This window comes from Crotalus tigris, unplaced genomic scaffold, assembly GCF_016545835.1.
Source record: "Crotalus tigris isolate CLP2741 ecotype Arizona unplaced genomic scaffold, ASM1654583v1 scf7180000024464.508515016:1373766, whole genome shotgun sequence".
NCBI classification, from domain to species: domain Eukaryota; kingdom Metazoa; phylum Chordata; class Lepidosauria; order Squamata; family Viperidae; genus Crotalus; species Crotalus tigris.
In genome coordinates, this window is record NW_024100635.1 from 1,285,138 (window position 1) to 1,301,798 (window position 16,661).

General features: G+C 38.9%; 2 protein-coding genes across 4 annotated transcripts in view; one reads left to right on the forward strand and one right to left on the reverse strand.

The window, feature by feature from the left end:
* Positions 1-5,539, reverse strand: part of LOC120303335 (zinc finger and SCAN domain-containing protein 2-like) — a 47,307-nt gene extending 41,768 nt beyond the window's left edge. The window contains exons 1-2 of one of the 3 annotated variants that reach the window (XM_039332781.1): positions 5,407-5,539; positions 3,638-3,715 (exon numbers count right to left, since the gene is read on the reverse strand). The gene's annotated coding sequence lies outside the window, so the exon portion shown is untranslated. Of the gene's footprint in view, positions 1-3,637; positions 3,716-5,350 lie in introns of all 3 variants that reach the window. The other 2 variants (XM_039332780.1, XM_039332783.1) reach the window with 2 other exon arrangements.
* Positions 5,540-5,545: 6 nt separating this feature from the next.
* The window catches only part of LOC120303344 (zinc finger protein 84-like), a 35,579-nt gene continuing 24,463 nt past the window's right edge, over positions 5,546-16,661 (forward strand). The window contains exons 1-2 of the mRNA XM_039332812.1: positions 5,546-5,684; positions 6,673-7,446. The gene's annotated coding sequence lies outside the window, so the exon portion shown is untranslated. The remainder of the gene's footprint in view (positions 5,685-6,672; positions 7,447-16,661) is intronic.

Below are 16,661 nucleotides of genomic sequence, written 5' to 3' on the forward strand. Positions count from 1 at the left end.
TAGCGGATCAGATGGCAACTAATTTGAGGTATATGGAACACAATACATTTTGTAATGCAAATAAAACTGGTAGATGGTTGGCTTATCAATTACCTAAGAAACAGAAATCAAGGACTATAGATAAAATAATTTATAAAGGTAAAGAAGTGTTTCAACAAAATTTGATTAAAAAGACTTTTTTAGATTCTTATTCAAAGTTATATGCTAGTGAAACTATACAAACTTCAGACATAGAAAAATATTTACAGGAAGCACATTTTCCTAGACTTACGATTGACCAACGTGATGGGATTAATGGTTTAATTACTTCTGAAGAGATTATTTCTGCAATTAAACAATTGAAGATTGGCAAGACTCCAGGTACTGATGGACTAACAGCAATTTATTATAAGATGCTATCTGAAGAAATGATAGAACCATTAAAGGAACTTTTCAATGATATTTTGTTGGGAGCAGAGCTACCTCCATCTTGGAGAAGGACTTTTATATCATTGATTCCAAAGGAAGACCAGGATCTGTCCCAACCTAGAAATTATAGGCCTATATCTCTTTTAAATACAGATTATAAGATTTTTGCAAAGATACTGGCAAATAGATTAATGCAGGTTTTGAAACAATTGATTCATACTGACCAATCTGGATTTATAATGGGAAGATATATGAAATATAATGTAAGACAAATTGTTAACTTATTAGAGTATTTGGATAAGAACAACCAAATCCCTGCTGCTTTAATATTTATAGATGCTGAGAAAGCTTTTGATCAATTAGATTGGACATTTTTATTGAAAGTCGTAGAGGAAATGAACTTTGGAGACAAATTTTTGTGTGCTCTCAAGGCCATATATCAGCAACAATCGGCACAAATTATAATTAATGGGGGATTAACAGATGTATTTAAAATAGAAAAAGGTACGAGACAGGGTTGTCCCTTATCCCCCTTGTTATTTGTATTAACAGTGAAGATTTTACTTATTAAAATTCGAGATTCATCTAGATTAAAAGGAATAAAAATAAGTAAGATTGATTATAGGCTGAGAGCTTTTGCTGATGATTTGGTTGTGACGTTATCCCACCCAACAGATTCGGTCAGAGACTTGGTTGAAATTTTAGCGCAGTATGGACAGGTCTCTGGTTTTAAGGTGAACAAGAACAAAACTAAAATATTATTGAAAAATATGTCTATGAAGGGAAAAGATATTATAGCTGAAGCAACAGGTTATGAAGTAGTTAATAAGGTTAAGTATTTAGGAGTATATATCACAACATCTAATGGAAAATTGTATAAGAATAATTATGAACACTTATGGGTAAAAGTACAAAAAGATTTAAATGATTGGCAAAAATTACAACTATCGTTGCTGGGGAGAATCTCAGTAGTAAAGATGAATGTTCTACCAAAGTTTCTTTTTTTGTTTCAGATGATACCTATCTTAAAAAAGGATGCTAATTTGGATGAGTGGCAGAAGGGTATCAATAAATTTATCTGGGGTGGGAAGAAATCAAGGGTAAAGTTTAAGATTTTGCAAGACACTCGAGAAAAAGGTGGACTTAAAGCACCTAATTTGAAATTATATTATGATGGGTTGGAGGTTAAATAGGTCAGATAAGTAGAAATAGGGTTTTTTTGTATATAATATTGATATTTTAATTTGGAGAGAGGAATTGCTCGGGCATTTCCCCTGGACTGCATCCGGAGTGAGAAGAGAGGAGGAAGGGGAGAAGTAAGGAGGAAGGTTGAGGAGAAGGAGGAGAGGGGGAGAGTGAGGAAGAAGAGGGAAAGAGGGAAGTGAGAGAAGAGGTTAGAGGGTGGATGCGGTTTGGGGGGAAATGGGTGAGCAATACTGAAAGTTGTGTGTATAAATTTACGTTATTCTTTATCTGAAGTACTCTTTATGAATGTAATGAAAAATTGAAAATAAAAAAATCTTTTACAAAAAAAAAAAGTATATATGGAAAAAATCTATGTCTTTGAAGCCTGGAAAAATGTCCCAAAATAGTTTACAGTCAAAGCTTCTGAGCTAATTTTAGAGATGTGGTGGCTTTAACTGATGGATAACAGAATAATAGAGTTGGAAGGGACCTTGAAGGAAGAACGAAGAATGTTAATGGTGGAAATGACAATGAATAAAAAAAAAAGATGTTGCTAGTAGCAATACATGCACCAAACAATAAACAAGAAATATTTTATCAAAAACTACACAGAAAAATATTGCAAATGGAATATCAAAATATTTGTTTAGTAGGAGGTTTTAACGCAATTGTGAATGAAAAATTAGATTACAAAAGTAGTAAAATGGGGGGAAAAGGAAGAAAGAGATTATGTAACGTGTTTGTTAAAATGACAGAAGAAATCTGCGTATAGAATGTCTGGAGAGAAATAAACCCCAAAAAGACTTGCTATACATTTTATTCAAATAGACACAAATCATGGTCTAGAATTGATATGATATGGATGTCCCCTAAATTAAGAACTAATATACATGAGATTGAGATAGAACCCAATATTTGGGCTGACCATAATCCAATAAAGCTGAGTTGGACAAGAGTAAAGAAGAAATCAAGGTGGACATTGAATCAACTCTTATTAAAGGAGAAAGAATTTCAGAAATAGCAGTAAAGGAAATGGAATTCTTTTTCAAAGAAAATAAAAAAGAAGACACTTCTCTCCAGTACATATGAGATACAGCCAAAGCACACTTCAGAGGATTAGTTATAATTTATACGGCTGAAAAGAATAAAGAGAAAAAGCAACAGTGTACAACGCAAAGGGAAAAGTTTAAAAAAATTGAAGCTAGAACTTCAAAAAGATCCACAAAAAAACTCTTAAAAGACAAATGGAGATAATTAAACATAAACTAATCCTAATAACAATCAGAAGAGTTGGCTCAACAAATCAGAAGAGGAAAACAATTTTTTTCGAAAATGCAAATAAACTGGGAAGATAGCTGGTTTATAAATTGGAAAAAGAAAGAGAGAAAAAGTTGATAAACAAATTACAACATAAGAAGGGAGATGTGCAAATCCAAAATAAGGCAATAAAAAATAGTTAAAGCATATTATGAAAAACTATATGACGTAGAAAAAAAAATCTCTGGAAAAAAACAACATAAAATATGGAAAAAGCCAATGTACCAAAAATTCCAGAAAACATTAAAAACATGCTAAACGAAAAAATAACGATGGAACTGATGGAAGCTATAAAAAGACAAAAAAAAAACAACAACATTGGAGACAACCCCTAAACTAGGGGTGTCAAACTGCCAGCCTGCAGGCCGGACGCGTCACCCAAAAGCTGTACCCGCCCCATTGCCGGCAATAGCTAAACAATCCCGATACATCGCGCAACGTAACGTAACGTCGCGAGTTTGATATGTCTGTCCTAAACTATTGAAAAGGATTTAGTTATTTGGAGAAGTAGCAGGATTGAAGATAAATAGAGAAAAAACAAACGTTATAGTTAAAAACCTTACATCTAAGCAAAAAGTACAATTGTCAAAAAAATTGGATTTTAAAATAGTTAGGAAAGTTATATATTTGGGAATATACCTAACAGCAAGATGTGCAATGATAAAAGATAACTACATAACATTACTTAATCAAATAAAATTAGATCTAGAAAAATGGAAAAACTTACAACTATCAGCGTTAGGAAGAATAGCTACTGTGAGAATGAAGAGTTTACCAAAACTGCTTTTCTTGTTCCAAACAGCATCTATAAAAATAGAGAAGAATTTTTTTGATGATTTAAATACTTTGATTTTGAAATTTATTTGGCAAGAAAGGAAGGCCAGAATTAAACTGAAAATGCTACAAGAATCCAAGAACATAATCTGCAATGTGGATGGCATGCATTTCTATGGTATGAGAATAAGATTCATAGATAGTTTCAAAATCATTATATAAGAAATAAACTACTTCTTGTGTACAAAAAGATAAATGTTAAAATCTACTTAAGAATCCCAGGATTGCTTTCAACGTTTGTTCACCCAAATCAAGTAAAATATGAAAAAAATGGACGTATAAAGATATTTTGGATACCGAAGGGAAATTAAAATCTAAACCAGAGGCTGTACACCAGGGTACTGAATTATCATGGTGGCCTCAGTTACAAATGCAATCAAGTATGAAAAAGATGCGAAAATATATGGTTTTTATAAAAAACAATGTTTGATCAGATGCTGTTGACCTCTGATAAAAAACTGTGTAAGAAACTATAAACCTTTCTATTAAATTCAAAAATGGAGGATGAACAAGTGAAAGAAACAATGATACGATGGGCAGAAAACTTTGGATATAATATAGAATTAGAGAAATGGCAAAAACTTTGGGAAAGAAATTATAAATTGATCATGGCAACTTTTTATAAAGAAAACTGATATAAAATGTTCTATAGATGGCATTTACCATGCTAGATTAGCAAAAATGTTTAAAAATATGTCCAGTAAATGTTGGAAATGTAATCAAACACGTGGCTTGTATTATCATACGTGGTGGCCTTGTGTTGAAGAAAAACAAAACGGGCCAAAAGACACTTGGTTAGAAAAGATGATAGGGAAACACGTAGATTTTAAACCTGCACTCTTTTTATTAGGTATAATATAAGAAAAATTTAATAAGCCAAGTGTATATTTAACATTGCATGTATTAACAGCAGCAGGGATTGTATTTGCTCAGCACTGGAAGAATAAAGAAACCCCACTAGACAAAGAGATAATTAAGAAGAGATTGGACTGTGCTGAAATGGACAGAGTTACATTGAGGATCAAAGAGAAAGAAGATACAGAATATTTTGAAACATGGAATTTATTTAATCAATGGGTGGAGAAAAGGGGTAGACACTAAGAATGTAACTTGTATTATTAAGCAAACAAATTGGACCAGACAACATGATGTTTCTTAAGCACTAGTCAAATGTGATAATAGAAAATTAATTTTCAAAAGTTGTAAAAAAAAATAATAATAAGAGAGTTGGAAGGGACCTTGGAGGTCTTCTAGTCCAACCCCCTGCTCAGGCAGAGGACCCTATTACTATTCCTGAAAATGGCTGTCCGGTCTCCTCTTAAAAACCTCCAGTGACGGAGTACCCACAACCTCTGGAGGGAAGCCATTCCCAAAGAATCAACCTTCCCTTGAAGGAGACTTTTTAAATCTTCCCATCAGCATAAAATCGCAGCCCCCAGTTTAACAGCCTGCAGCACCAGTGGACTTAAAAATTGGGGAGGGAAGTAAAATGCAGCGGCGGCAGCTGAGATGCTTCAGCCTAGTTGCTTCTCTGCTTGGACTCAGTGGAGGAAACCAAACAGCCCCGCTTGCTCCCGGCTTCTCCTCCGACCTTCCCTCCACTCACCTCCCACCTTCTGCTTCTACCCTTGAAAGAGCAGAAAAGCCCCTTTGCACACCAACCTCCTCCCATGAGTGATCCGGAAGAGGAAGTTCTGATGTTCAAAAGGTCCTTTTTCAAGAGGCAACTGAGCTTTCTTTCTTCTACACTTCCCGTCTCCTCTCCTTTCTAGCAATATAGTACTCGATGGTTTTAAATTCCTCTAAAGTCAACCAAAGATTCCGCCTTCTGTATTGTCCGCTTTCTAGGCACAGATGTTGCCTGTTTGACTCCGGATAGGTGGCGAAAAACACGGTTGTCTGGCGTTTGCACGATTTCCTCCTTGATTAAAAGCTAACAGGTAATTTTTGACTCCTAACAACTAACCTCTGCAACTGAGCCAAGTGAAATAGTGAAATGTGATGCTGGTTAGCTTATGAAGATTAGCTACGTGCTGAGTCCTAAAAGTTCATGACGGTTTTACAGAATTACAGTTTTTTTATGGGTGACTCTCAGTGGCGATCAAAACCTCTCTACACCCGAAATCTTTATGACTTATTTAATGTGGCTCCCAAGGTTTTAGGACATAGCAGCAACATCAGGCCAGATGTACCAGGGGAGCCAACCTCCCTCTTGCTGGCCAGGGCTGCATCCAAGGGCATCCAGCATGCCAGCTTCGTTCCTGAAGGAGGAGAATGTAGATATGCTAAATGCTAAATGCCATGTACTTCTGTAAATTTGCTTGAGGGGAAGTCTCCATTAGGTCACACAGAGAGGAAAAAAAATGCAGCAGGTCCTGAAAATAGGGCGCTAAGAAAGGGGGGAAAATTGTGAACATACGGTAGAGGAAATATTTCAAAAATACATTTTTAAAAAGAAAACAAAAGGGAAGAATAGAATATTCCACCAAAGCACATGGCCAACTGATGACCAGGCTAACCTTTTTAGAGGGACACCCTGCACTGCCGTTTTTTAATGTACATCTCGTAGGTTTTGGATGGGGATAGTGGCCATTTCGGCTATTGCATCTGAGCTCTGTTGCATGGAGGAATCTGGAATAAAAGAACTGCAAGGTATATTTTATTGATTCCCTTTTTATTCAGTAACTCAAGATGGCATACAAAGCACTGCCTGTGTAGCGTGCTGTAATTTACAAGGTAGGCCAGACAACCTACCTACCTACCTACAATGTGATCCACTAGAAAAAAATTGTAACCAGTCCTCTGAATTGTGTTAGTGAAATGAACAAATGTACAATTCTTTGGTTTCTTCTAAATTCAGGATCATTCATCTGCAGACCTTAAATATCATTTCATTGCTCCAAATATTGTTTCTCTCTTTTCTTGTAGGCATTCCTTGGAAAACCTTAAAGAAAATTTGACTTTTAGAATAGAATAGAGCTGGAAGGGACCTTGGAGGTCTTCTAGTCCATCCCCCTGCTCAAGTAGGAGAACCTATACCATTTCAGACAAGTGACTGTCTAGTCCAGGGGTCGGCAACCTAAAACGGTGAAAGAGCCACTTGGACCCGTTTCCCTCACACACACAAAAAAAAAACACAAAAAACTGGGAGCCGCAAAATGTGCACATATGCGTGCGCATGCACACACACGTAACGGGGTCCGGAGGATTCCCTCCTGCTTTCTCTCCTGCCCGCCCAGGTGGAGAGCCTGCGCCTCCTCTTCTCCTGAGGCCGGGGAAGGAGGGCCGGCCCTGGGCCTGTCCTGGAGGACTTTTTAGGCCCCGGATACCCCCCCCACCCTCTCCTCCGTCTGCTGGCACTGCAGCTCTGCAGCAAGAGGGAACCCTCAGGACCTTTGGTTTTCCTGGTTTGCCAACAAGGCTTGCAAACTCAGCTCCTGCCAGGGAAGCAGCACCTTTTGGGACGGACTCTGAGCAATTGCATGCTTCAGGGAAGGAGCACAGAGGCCTGCAAGCAAACAGGCAGGCAGGCAGGCAGACGCTGGGCAGCATGAATCAAGCGGCGAGCAAAACCCCGAAACCTTTTGCGTTTGTTTGCAAAGAAGCAGTGAAAGCCGGTCCAGCTGGTCGTCGGGGTGCGGAACCGGGCCACGGGGGCCAAGCCTTACTCACCGGCAATGCTGAAGCTTCCCACACCAACCGGTAGGTATTCCGTGCTGCTCTGCTTGGACCGCCGGCTTCTTGCTACAGGGCTGTCTCCCTCCAGAGCTGTCTTCCCCCCCTCCCATCTATGTCGAGCCCATGGCGAACAGCGTCCCACAAACCAAAGAAGTTGAACCAATCAATTCAAACTTTTCTCGTGAGAAGTTTGAATAGATTGGTTCAACTTTTTTAATCCTTTTTTTTGGCACTGCACGTGGCTGGGAGCCGCAGGAGACGGCTGAAAGAGCCGCATGCAGCTCTGGAGCCGCGGGTTGCCGACCCGTGGTCTAGTCTCTTAAAAATCTCCAGTGATGGAGTGCGCATGATTTCTGGAGGCAAGCTGTTCTACTGGTTGATTGCCCTGGGGGAGGGGGAGGGAAATGACTGGGGGACCCTGTGGAGGAGGGAAGGCCCGAGGAGACACAAAGGATGGGAAACAGAGCACAGAGTGTCTTGGAGGGTTGGGGAGGCCTAGGATGCCTCAGGTAGGCAAGCCTGGGCCTGGGCTAGGCCTCCAAGAGTTTTCCCCAATCCTGAGGTAGCCACTATTCCCCTTAGTGACTCGCACATTCGATTAATGGCTGCATCAGGGACATCAGGCTAGTTAAGGATTGCATTAGCTGGTTTGTTTTTTTGGCAGCTGAAGCAGTCCTGTCTTATACTTGTCCATTGGACATCTAGATTCCTTTGTTGACCCAGGTATTACCTATTTTATCCCTGTGCATTTGTTTTTTGCTGCCTAAGTGCAGACATTACTTTCCTCATCATTGAACAATACTTTGTTGGATAGATCCCAATGCTCTGTCAGAATCCCTTTGGATCTTGAGCCTGTCTATTTATAAGAGGTCGAACTGTAGTGGGCCCAAGACCAAACCTTGAGGTACCCGAGTGCATGCTTCTGTCCATGTAGATGTAATTCCATTGATGAAAACCCCGAGTGTGGTTGGTCAGTCAATTGCGAATCCACCTAGGGCTGGTTCTGTCTATCCCATGTTGTTCTATCTTACCAAAAAGTTAACTTGTGCTCTACCTTGTCAAATGTCTTGCTGACGTCCAAGTATACTATCTCCAAAACATTTCACAAATCCACTAATTAAGTTACTTCATAAAAAATGACAATAATGTTTGTCTGGCATCACATTCTTAACAAACCCATTCTGGCTTGTTATAGCTGCCCATCATTTCTGTTTCTCCAGAAGCATTAGTGGAAACAGAAGTTTACTTTAATTAAATAACTTGTGAAATTCTCAGCCTTTTAAAAGAAGAAATAAAATCAGGGGGGGACAGGACTAAGCTGGGGGAAAAGGGTATTTCCAAAGGCTTTTATACGAAAATAGTTGGGGAACAGAAAAGGTAAGGTAAGGTCTCACTCAACTCCTCCAGTTGCTTTCATTGTGTTTGGTAATGCTTTGGGCTTTTGGCTGGTGTGACTTGATGAGCGCTTTTTTTTCCCTTGGTCCTGAGGATCAAACAGAGAGGCTGCGGCCCCTCCACGATTTACCGTAGTTCCTCCCCAATGGAGGTCACCCCTCCAGAGCGACTTTCAACCATTTACAGGGTCTTCTGAAGAAAGAAAACCGGACGGCGGGGAGAACAGTCTATCTGCACACCCACTAACGCCGGGATCCGGAACAGGAAGCCAATTCTTTGATTTTCAAAGGCTACAAATCGACTGGCAAAACAAATGGCTGTATTAGAGGGAAACCATAGCTTAATTGTCCGGTTTGAAATGTCCTAATTTCCCTCTGTCAGACTGGCTGTGATGGAGAAGACAATCGCTGAATCTGAGAAGGATGCCAATCAAAACATATCCAGTTAGTCGTTCTAATTTTTAAACTGTGCCTAATGAATTGCTGTACTTTCATAGAATTTAGGACTAGGGCAGATAGCAATGCAACAATAAATTAAGAGGCAGAAGCCTAACTGCAGCTCATGTCATCAGAGGCAGAGAGTGGTGGGACTGATGTACGATTGAAACTGAATTTTTAAATTTATAAATGAGGAGGGAAGGGAAGCTGAGTAAAACAGATTACTGTTTTACAATAATGGAGATTGCACAAGAGACAGATTACAAGTTAACAATTGTATGTTAGAAACCCACCATATGTATCACTGAGGAAGAGTTGGGTAATGAGCTTTACATTATCTTTTTATTATTAAATTCATTCATTATTAAACTTAATCACTGCCCATCTCGCCATCTGAGGCAACTCTGAGCGACTTCCCTTGACCCAATGTCCATAGTAACACTGAAAATACCCATTTTTCTCTCTTATCAACAATGAAACATTTTCAACTGTACATTTTTCCCCTCATGTTAGGTAGCAAAACAGAGAGGTTTGTCTCTCTTCTGCATGACAGTATGGCCAAATGGCAGCCGCTTCCACAAGTCCACCGCATGGCCCAGGGACGAAGCCAGGCCCCACTGAAAGTAACGGCTGCTTCCAGGACACAATCCCAAGAGCCAGGGATGCACACCCTCCCCTTTATCCCCAACATGAGGATAAGAAATCTTAGAAAGAAAGAGGAGGGTGTGAGGCGTGCAGGGATCCAGTAGGAGGGAGAAAAAGCCTGTGGAGACCCTGGGGTGGGAAAGAACTGGGAGGCACAAGAGTTGGGAAATAGAGCACAGGGTGAGGGAGGCCTAGAAATGCCTACAACAGTCAAACCTGGGCCTGCACTAGGCCTCCAAGAGTTTTCCCCAACCCTGAGGTAGCCAGTGTTCCAGTTAGTGACTGACACAATTAATGGCTGCATCAGAGAGATCAGGGTAGTTTAGGAAAGAAGTCTCACTTAATGGCCGTTGCAACAGGTAACCATAACTGCAAGGCCCATGACAGTTATAACTTGAGGACCTTTTCTACGCTGGCTGAGGAATTCTGGGCTTCAAACTCTGCAGGAAACCAAGGTGGAAGACCTGAAACTCCACATGTGGGAATTATATAATCAGTGTATAAAAAAAAAACACCCAGAAGCCTTTTTGAGGAAATCCACAACTTCTACAAAAGGAAATATCTAGTAGCTGATGCTGCTAACCGGAAATTGGTAGTTAGCCCTTTTTCATTTTCTTTTTCTCTCCACCTACAAGTCTAATCCTGAGACAAGTTTCAGTAAAAAGATTCAGACCACAATTCAAATAGTCAATTTCTCAACTACAGTTTCAATGGGAGATCACAAATGAACTTGAAGCCTTTTCTAAACTCTTCAACTTTTGCCTCATGTGGATTTCCTTGTGTGCAATAAGGGATGATTTATGAGTGAAGTAATGTCCACAGACTGGACATTTGAAAGATTTTTCCCCGCATGAGTCCTCCGGTGTTTCACAAGGCTGGAATTCCAACTGAAACGTTTCCCACAGATAGTACATTCAAAGGGTTTCTCTCCTGTGTGAGTCCTCTGGTGTTTCACAAGGCTGGAATTCCAACTGAAACGTTTCCCACAGATAGCACATTCAAAGGGTTTCTCTCCTGTGTGAGTCCTCTGGTGCATCACCAGGCAAGAATTGCGAATGAAATTTTTCTCACAGAGAGCACATTCAAAGGGTTTCTCTCCTGTGTGAATCTTCTGGTGCATCACAAGGGTGGAATAATCACTGAAACTTTTACCACAATCAGGACATTCAAAGGGTTTCTCTCCTGTGTGAGTCCTCTGGTGTTTCACAAGGCTGGAATTCCGGCTGAAACTTTTCCCACATTCAGGACATTCGAAGGGTTTCTCTCCTGTGTGAGTCCTCTGGTGTATCACAAGGCTGGAACTATCACTGAAATTTTTCCCACAATCAGGACATTCAAAGGGTTTCTCTCCTGTGTGAGTCCTCTGGTGTTTCACAAGGCTGGAATTCTGGCTGAAACCTTTCCCACAATCAGGACATTCAAAGGGCTTCTCTCCTGTGTGAGTCCTCTGGTGTATCACAATGCTGGACTTATCCCTGAAACTTTTCCCACAATCACGACAGTCAAAGGGTTTTTCTCCTGTGTGAGTCCTCTGGTGTATCACAAGGCTGGAACTATCACTGAAATTTTTCCCACAATCAGGACATTCAAAGGGTTTCTCTCCTGTGTGAGTCCTCTGGTGTTTCACAAGGCTGGAATTCTGGCTGAAACCTTTCCCACAATCAGGACATTCAAAGGGCTTCTCTCCTGTGTGAGTCCTCTGGTGTATCACAATGCTGGACTTATCCCTGAAACTTTTCCCACATTCAGGACATTCAAAGGGTTTTTCTCCTGTGTGAGTCCTCTGGTGTGTCACCAGTTGGGAATTCCGACTGAAACCTTTCCCACATTCAGGACATTCAAAGGGTTTTTCTCCTGTGTGAGTCCTCTGGTGTGCCACCAGGTGGGAATTGTAACCGAAACTTTTCCCACAATCAGGACATTCAAAGGGTTTCTCTCCTGTGTGAGTCCTCTGGTGTCTCATGACATGGGAATTTCTAATGAAACTCACACAATCAGTCCAGTCATATGTTTTCTTCCTGCTTTGAATCTTCTGATGTATCACCACGTTGACATGCTCACTAAAGCATTTACTGCACTAGGAGTGCTTTTATGGCTTTTCTCTTGTGTGGACCTTCCATGAACCACAAGGGAACTGTTCTGACTAAAGTTTTGCTACAATCAGATGATTTGTATGGCTTTTCTGCTGTGTGGCTCCTCTTGTGCATAATCAGTTATGATTTGCAATCTATCCTTTTCTAACAATAGACACAAGTACGGAGCTTTTCCACAGCTGATATTCTTGAGGAAGTCAAAAGTATGGATAATCATTTATTTAGTGGTGCTTTTATTCAAGTCGTTCTCTTCCTCACAGTGTGAGGCCTGTATGATTCTCTGCTCTACTCACCTTTTCCTCCAACTGACTTCCAGATATTTCACTCTTTTAATGAATGAAAAATAATCTCCCTTCACTTTTCATGTAAAGTATCCTTGAGTTCTAAATTTCCAGCTTGAAATCTTTCTTGATTTTCTCTCTTTTTTTCTAAGAGCTACTGGAGGAAGAGGAGAATTGTGTGGTTTTCTGAAGAAAATGGAAAATATTTTGATTTCTGGCTTGGTTTGCTTTTCTTTTCAATGTTGCTTGTTATTCTTAGCTGTCCAGAGTGCTCTTCTTCCCATCCTCTTTTCTATAAGATTTAAGGAAAAGTGTAACTTTAATTTTTATAAAATGGTGACAAGTGTGAGAAAAGTATACATTACAATGAAAAGCAAACATGCCACAATGATAGAATAATCTTTTACATTGTTTATGATTCATCTGATACATGGAAGCCTACCGACATCCATGTTCAAATATCCATTCAATCAAATTCAGTTGTTGATTTGAGTAAAATTTCTTGTTGACTTCGGTCAATCACAAATCCTTAGCAATGCAAATGGTTATCATCAAATACATCTGCAAGTGATGGGGATAGATTATATAATTCCAGATATATGCATACAGAGAGAAATGCAGATACACACTCCTATATATGGAAAAAATCTATGTCTTTGAAGCCTGGAAAAATGTCCCAAAATAGTTTACAGTCAAAGCTTCTGAGCTAATTTTAGAGATGTGGTGGCTTTAACTGATGGTTAACAGAATAATAGAGTTGGAAGGGATCTTGAAGGGAGAACGAAGAATGTTAATGGTGGAAATGACAGTGAATTAAAAAAAAAGATGTTGCTAGTAGCAATACATGCACCAAACAATAAACAAGAAATATTTTATCAAAAACTACACAGAAAAATATTGGAAATGGAATATCAAAATATTTGTTTAGTAGGAGGTTTTAACGCAATTGTGAATGAAAAACTAGATTACAAAAGTAGTAAAATGGGAAAAGGAAGAAAGAGATTATCTAAGATGTTGGTTAAAATGGCAGAAGAAATCTGCGTACAGAATGTCTGGAGAGAAATGAACCCAAAAAAGACTCAGTATACATTTTATTCAAATAGACACAAATCTTGGCCTAGAATTGATATGATATGGATGTCCCCTAAATTAAGAACTAATATACATGAGATTGAGATAGAACCCAATATTTGGGCTGACCATAATCCAATAAAACTGAGTTGAACAAGGTGGACATTGAATCAACTCTTATTAAAGGAGAAAGAATTTCAGAAATAGCAGTAAAGGAAATGGAGTTCTTTTTCAAAGAAAATAAAAAAGAAGACACTTCACTCCAGCACATATGGCATACAGCCAAAGCACACTTCAGAGGATTAGCTATAACTTATACTGCTGAAAAGAATAAAGTGAAAAAGCCACATTGTACAACGCAAAGGTAAGAGTTTAAAAAATTGGAGCTAGAACTTCAAAAAGTTCCACAAAAAAACTCTTAAAAGACAAATGGAGATAATTAAACATAAACTAAATCTAATAAAAGCCAGAAGAGTTGGCTCAACAAATCAGAAAAGGAAAACAATTTTTTTCTGAAAATGCAGATAAACCGTGAAGATAGCTGGTTTATAAATTGGAAAAAGAAAGAGAAAAAAAGTTGATAAACAAATTACAACATAGGAAGGGAGATGTGCAACTCCAAAATGAGGCAATAAAAAAATAGTTAAGGAATATTATGAAAAACTATATTACATAGAAAAAAAAATCTCTGGAAAAAACAACACAATATATGGAAAAAGCCAATGTACCAAAAATTCCAGAAAACATTAAAAACATGCTAAACAAAAAAATAACAATGATGGAACTGATGGAAGCTATAAGAAGACAAAAAGAACATTGGAGACAACCCCTAAACCAGGGGTGTCAAACTGCCAGCCCGCAGGCCGGACGCATCACCCAAAAGCTGTGCCCGCCCCATTGCCCGCAATCGCAAAACAATCACGCAATGTAACATGACGTCACAAGTTTAACATGTCTGCCCTAAACTATTGAAAAGGATTTAGTTATTTGGAGAAGTAGCAGGATTGAAGATAAATAAAGAAAAAACAAAAGTTATAGTTAAAAATCTTACATCTAAGCAAAAAGAACAATTGTAAAAAAATGGATTTTCAAATAGTTAGGGAATTTAAATATTTGGGAATATACTTAATAGGAAGATGTGCAATGATAAAAGATAACGACATAAAATTACTTAATCAAATAAAATTAGATCTAGAAAAATGGAAAAACTTACAACTATCAGTGTTAGGAAGAATAGCTACTGTGAAAATAAAGAGTTTACCAAACTGCTCTTCTTGTTCCAAACAGCACCTCTAAAAATAGAGAATAATTTTTTTGATGATTTAAATACTTTGATTTTGAAATTTGGCAAGAAAGGAAAGCCAGAATTAAACTCAAAATGCTACAACAATCCAAGAAGGACATGATCTGCAACGTGGATGTCATGCATTTCTTCACAGGAGATAGTGCTACCGGACTTTTGCCCAAATCCAGCGCACGCCCTGGAGTGACAATGGCATACCCTGGACGTCCGTAGGGCCCTGAGGTACTACATTTCACGAACAGCGGAATTCCGCAGTTTCATAGATAGTTTCAAAATCATTATATAAGAAATAAACTATTTCTTGTGTGCAAAAAGATAAAAGTTAAAATCTATTTAAGAATCCCAGGATTGCTTTCAACGATGGAAGCGTTTGTTCACCCGAATCAAGTAAAATATGAAAAAAATGGACATATAAAGATACTTTGGATACTGAAGGAAAATTAAAATCTAAACTAGAGCCTGTACACCAGGGTACTGAATTATCATGCAATTGAGTTATGATAAAGATGCAAAAATGCATCGTTTTTATAAAGATCAGACAATGTTTGATCAGATGCTGTTGACCTCTGATAAAAAAACTGTTTAAGAAACTATATACCTTTCTATTAAATTCAAAAATGGAGGATGAACAAGTGAAAGAAAATGATACAGTGGGCAGAAAACTTTGGATATAATATATAATTAGAGAAATGGCAAAAACTTTGGGAAAGAAATTATAAATTGATCATGGCAACTTCTTATAAAGTAAGCTGATATAAAATGTTCTATAGATGGCATTTACCACCTGCTAGATTAGCAAAAATGTTTATAAATATGTCTAGTAAATGTTGGAAATGTAATCAAGCATATGTGGTGGCCTTGAGTTAAAGAAAAAAAACGGGGCAAAAAGACACACTTGGTTAGAAAACATGTTAGGAAAACATGTAGATTTTAAACCTAAACTCTTTTTATTAGGTATAATATCAGAAAAATTTAATAAGCAAAGTGTATATTTAACATTGCATGTATTAACAGCAGCAGGGACTGTATTTCCTCAGCACTGGAAGAATGAAGAAACACCACTAGACAAAGAAATAATCAAGAAGATATTGGACTGTGCTGAAATGGAGAGATTTACATTGAGGATCAAACAGAAAGAAAATACAGAATATTTTCAAACATGGAATTTATTTTCTCAATGGTTGGAGAAAACGGGTGGACACTAAGCAAACAAATTTGCCCAAACAACACAATGTTTATTAAGCACCAATTAATGTATTAATAGAAAACTAGTTTTAAAAAGTTGTAAAAACAATAGAATAACAGAGTTGGGAGGGACCTTAGAGGTTTTCTAGTCCAACCCCCTGCTCAGGCAGGAGACCCTATTACTATTCCTGAAAATGGTTGTCCGGTCTCCTCTTAAAAACCTCCAGTGACGGAGCACCCACAACGTCTGGAGGGAAGCCATTCCCAAAGAATCAACCTTCACTTGAAGGAGACTTTTTAAATCTTCCCACCAGCAGAAAATCGCAGCCCCCAGTTTAACAGCCTGCAGCACCAGTGGACTTAAAAGCTGGGGAGGGAAGGGATTTGCAGCAGCAGCAGCTGAGATGCTTCTCTGTTTGGACGCCGTGGAGGAAATCAAACAGCCCCGCTTGTTCCCGGCTTCTCCTCCGACCTGCCCTCCACTCACCTTCCAGCTGCTGCTTCAATCCAGGAAGAGCACAAAACCCTCCCTGCACACCATCTTCCTCCGATTAGTGATCAGGAAAAGGTGCTTTCCCTCTCCTCCCCTCCTTTCTAGCAATGTAATACTCGATGGTTTCAACTCCTTTAAAGTCAATCACAGATGGCGCCTTCTGCATTGTCCGCTTTGTAGGCACAGATGTTGCTTGTTTGACCGCGGATAGGAGGGGAAAAACAGGCTTGTGTCGTCTCTGCCTAAGGCGTTTGCACGATTCCCCCCCCCCCATTAAAAGCTATCAAGTCGTTTTTGACTCCTAGCAACTAACCTTTGCAACTGAGCCAAGTGAAA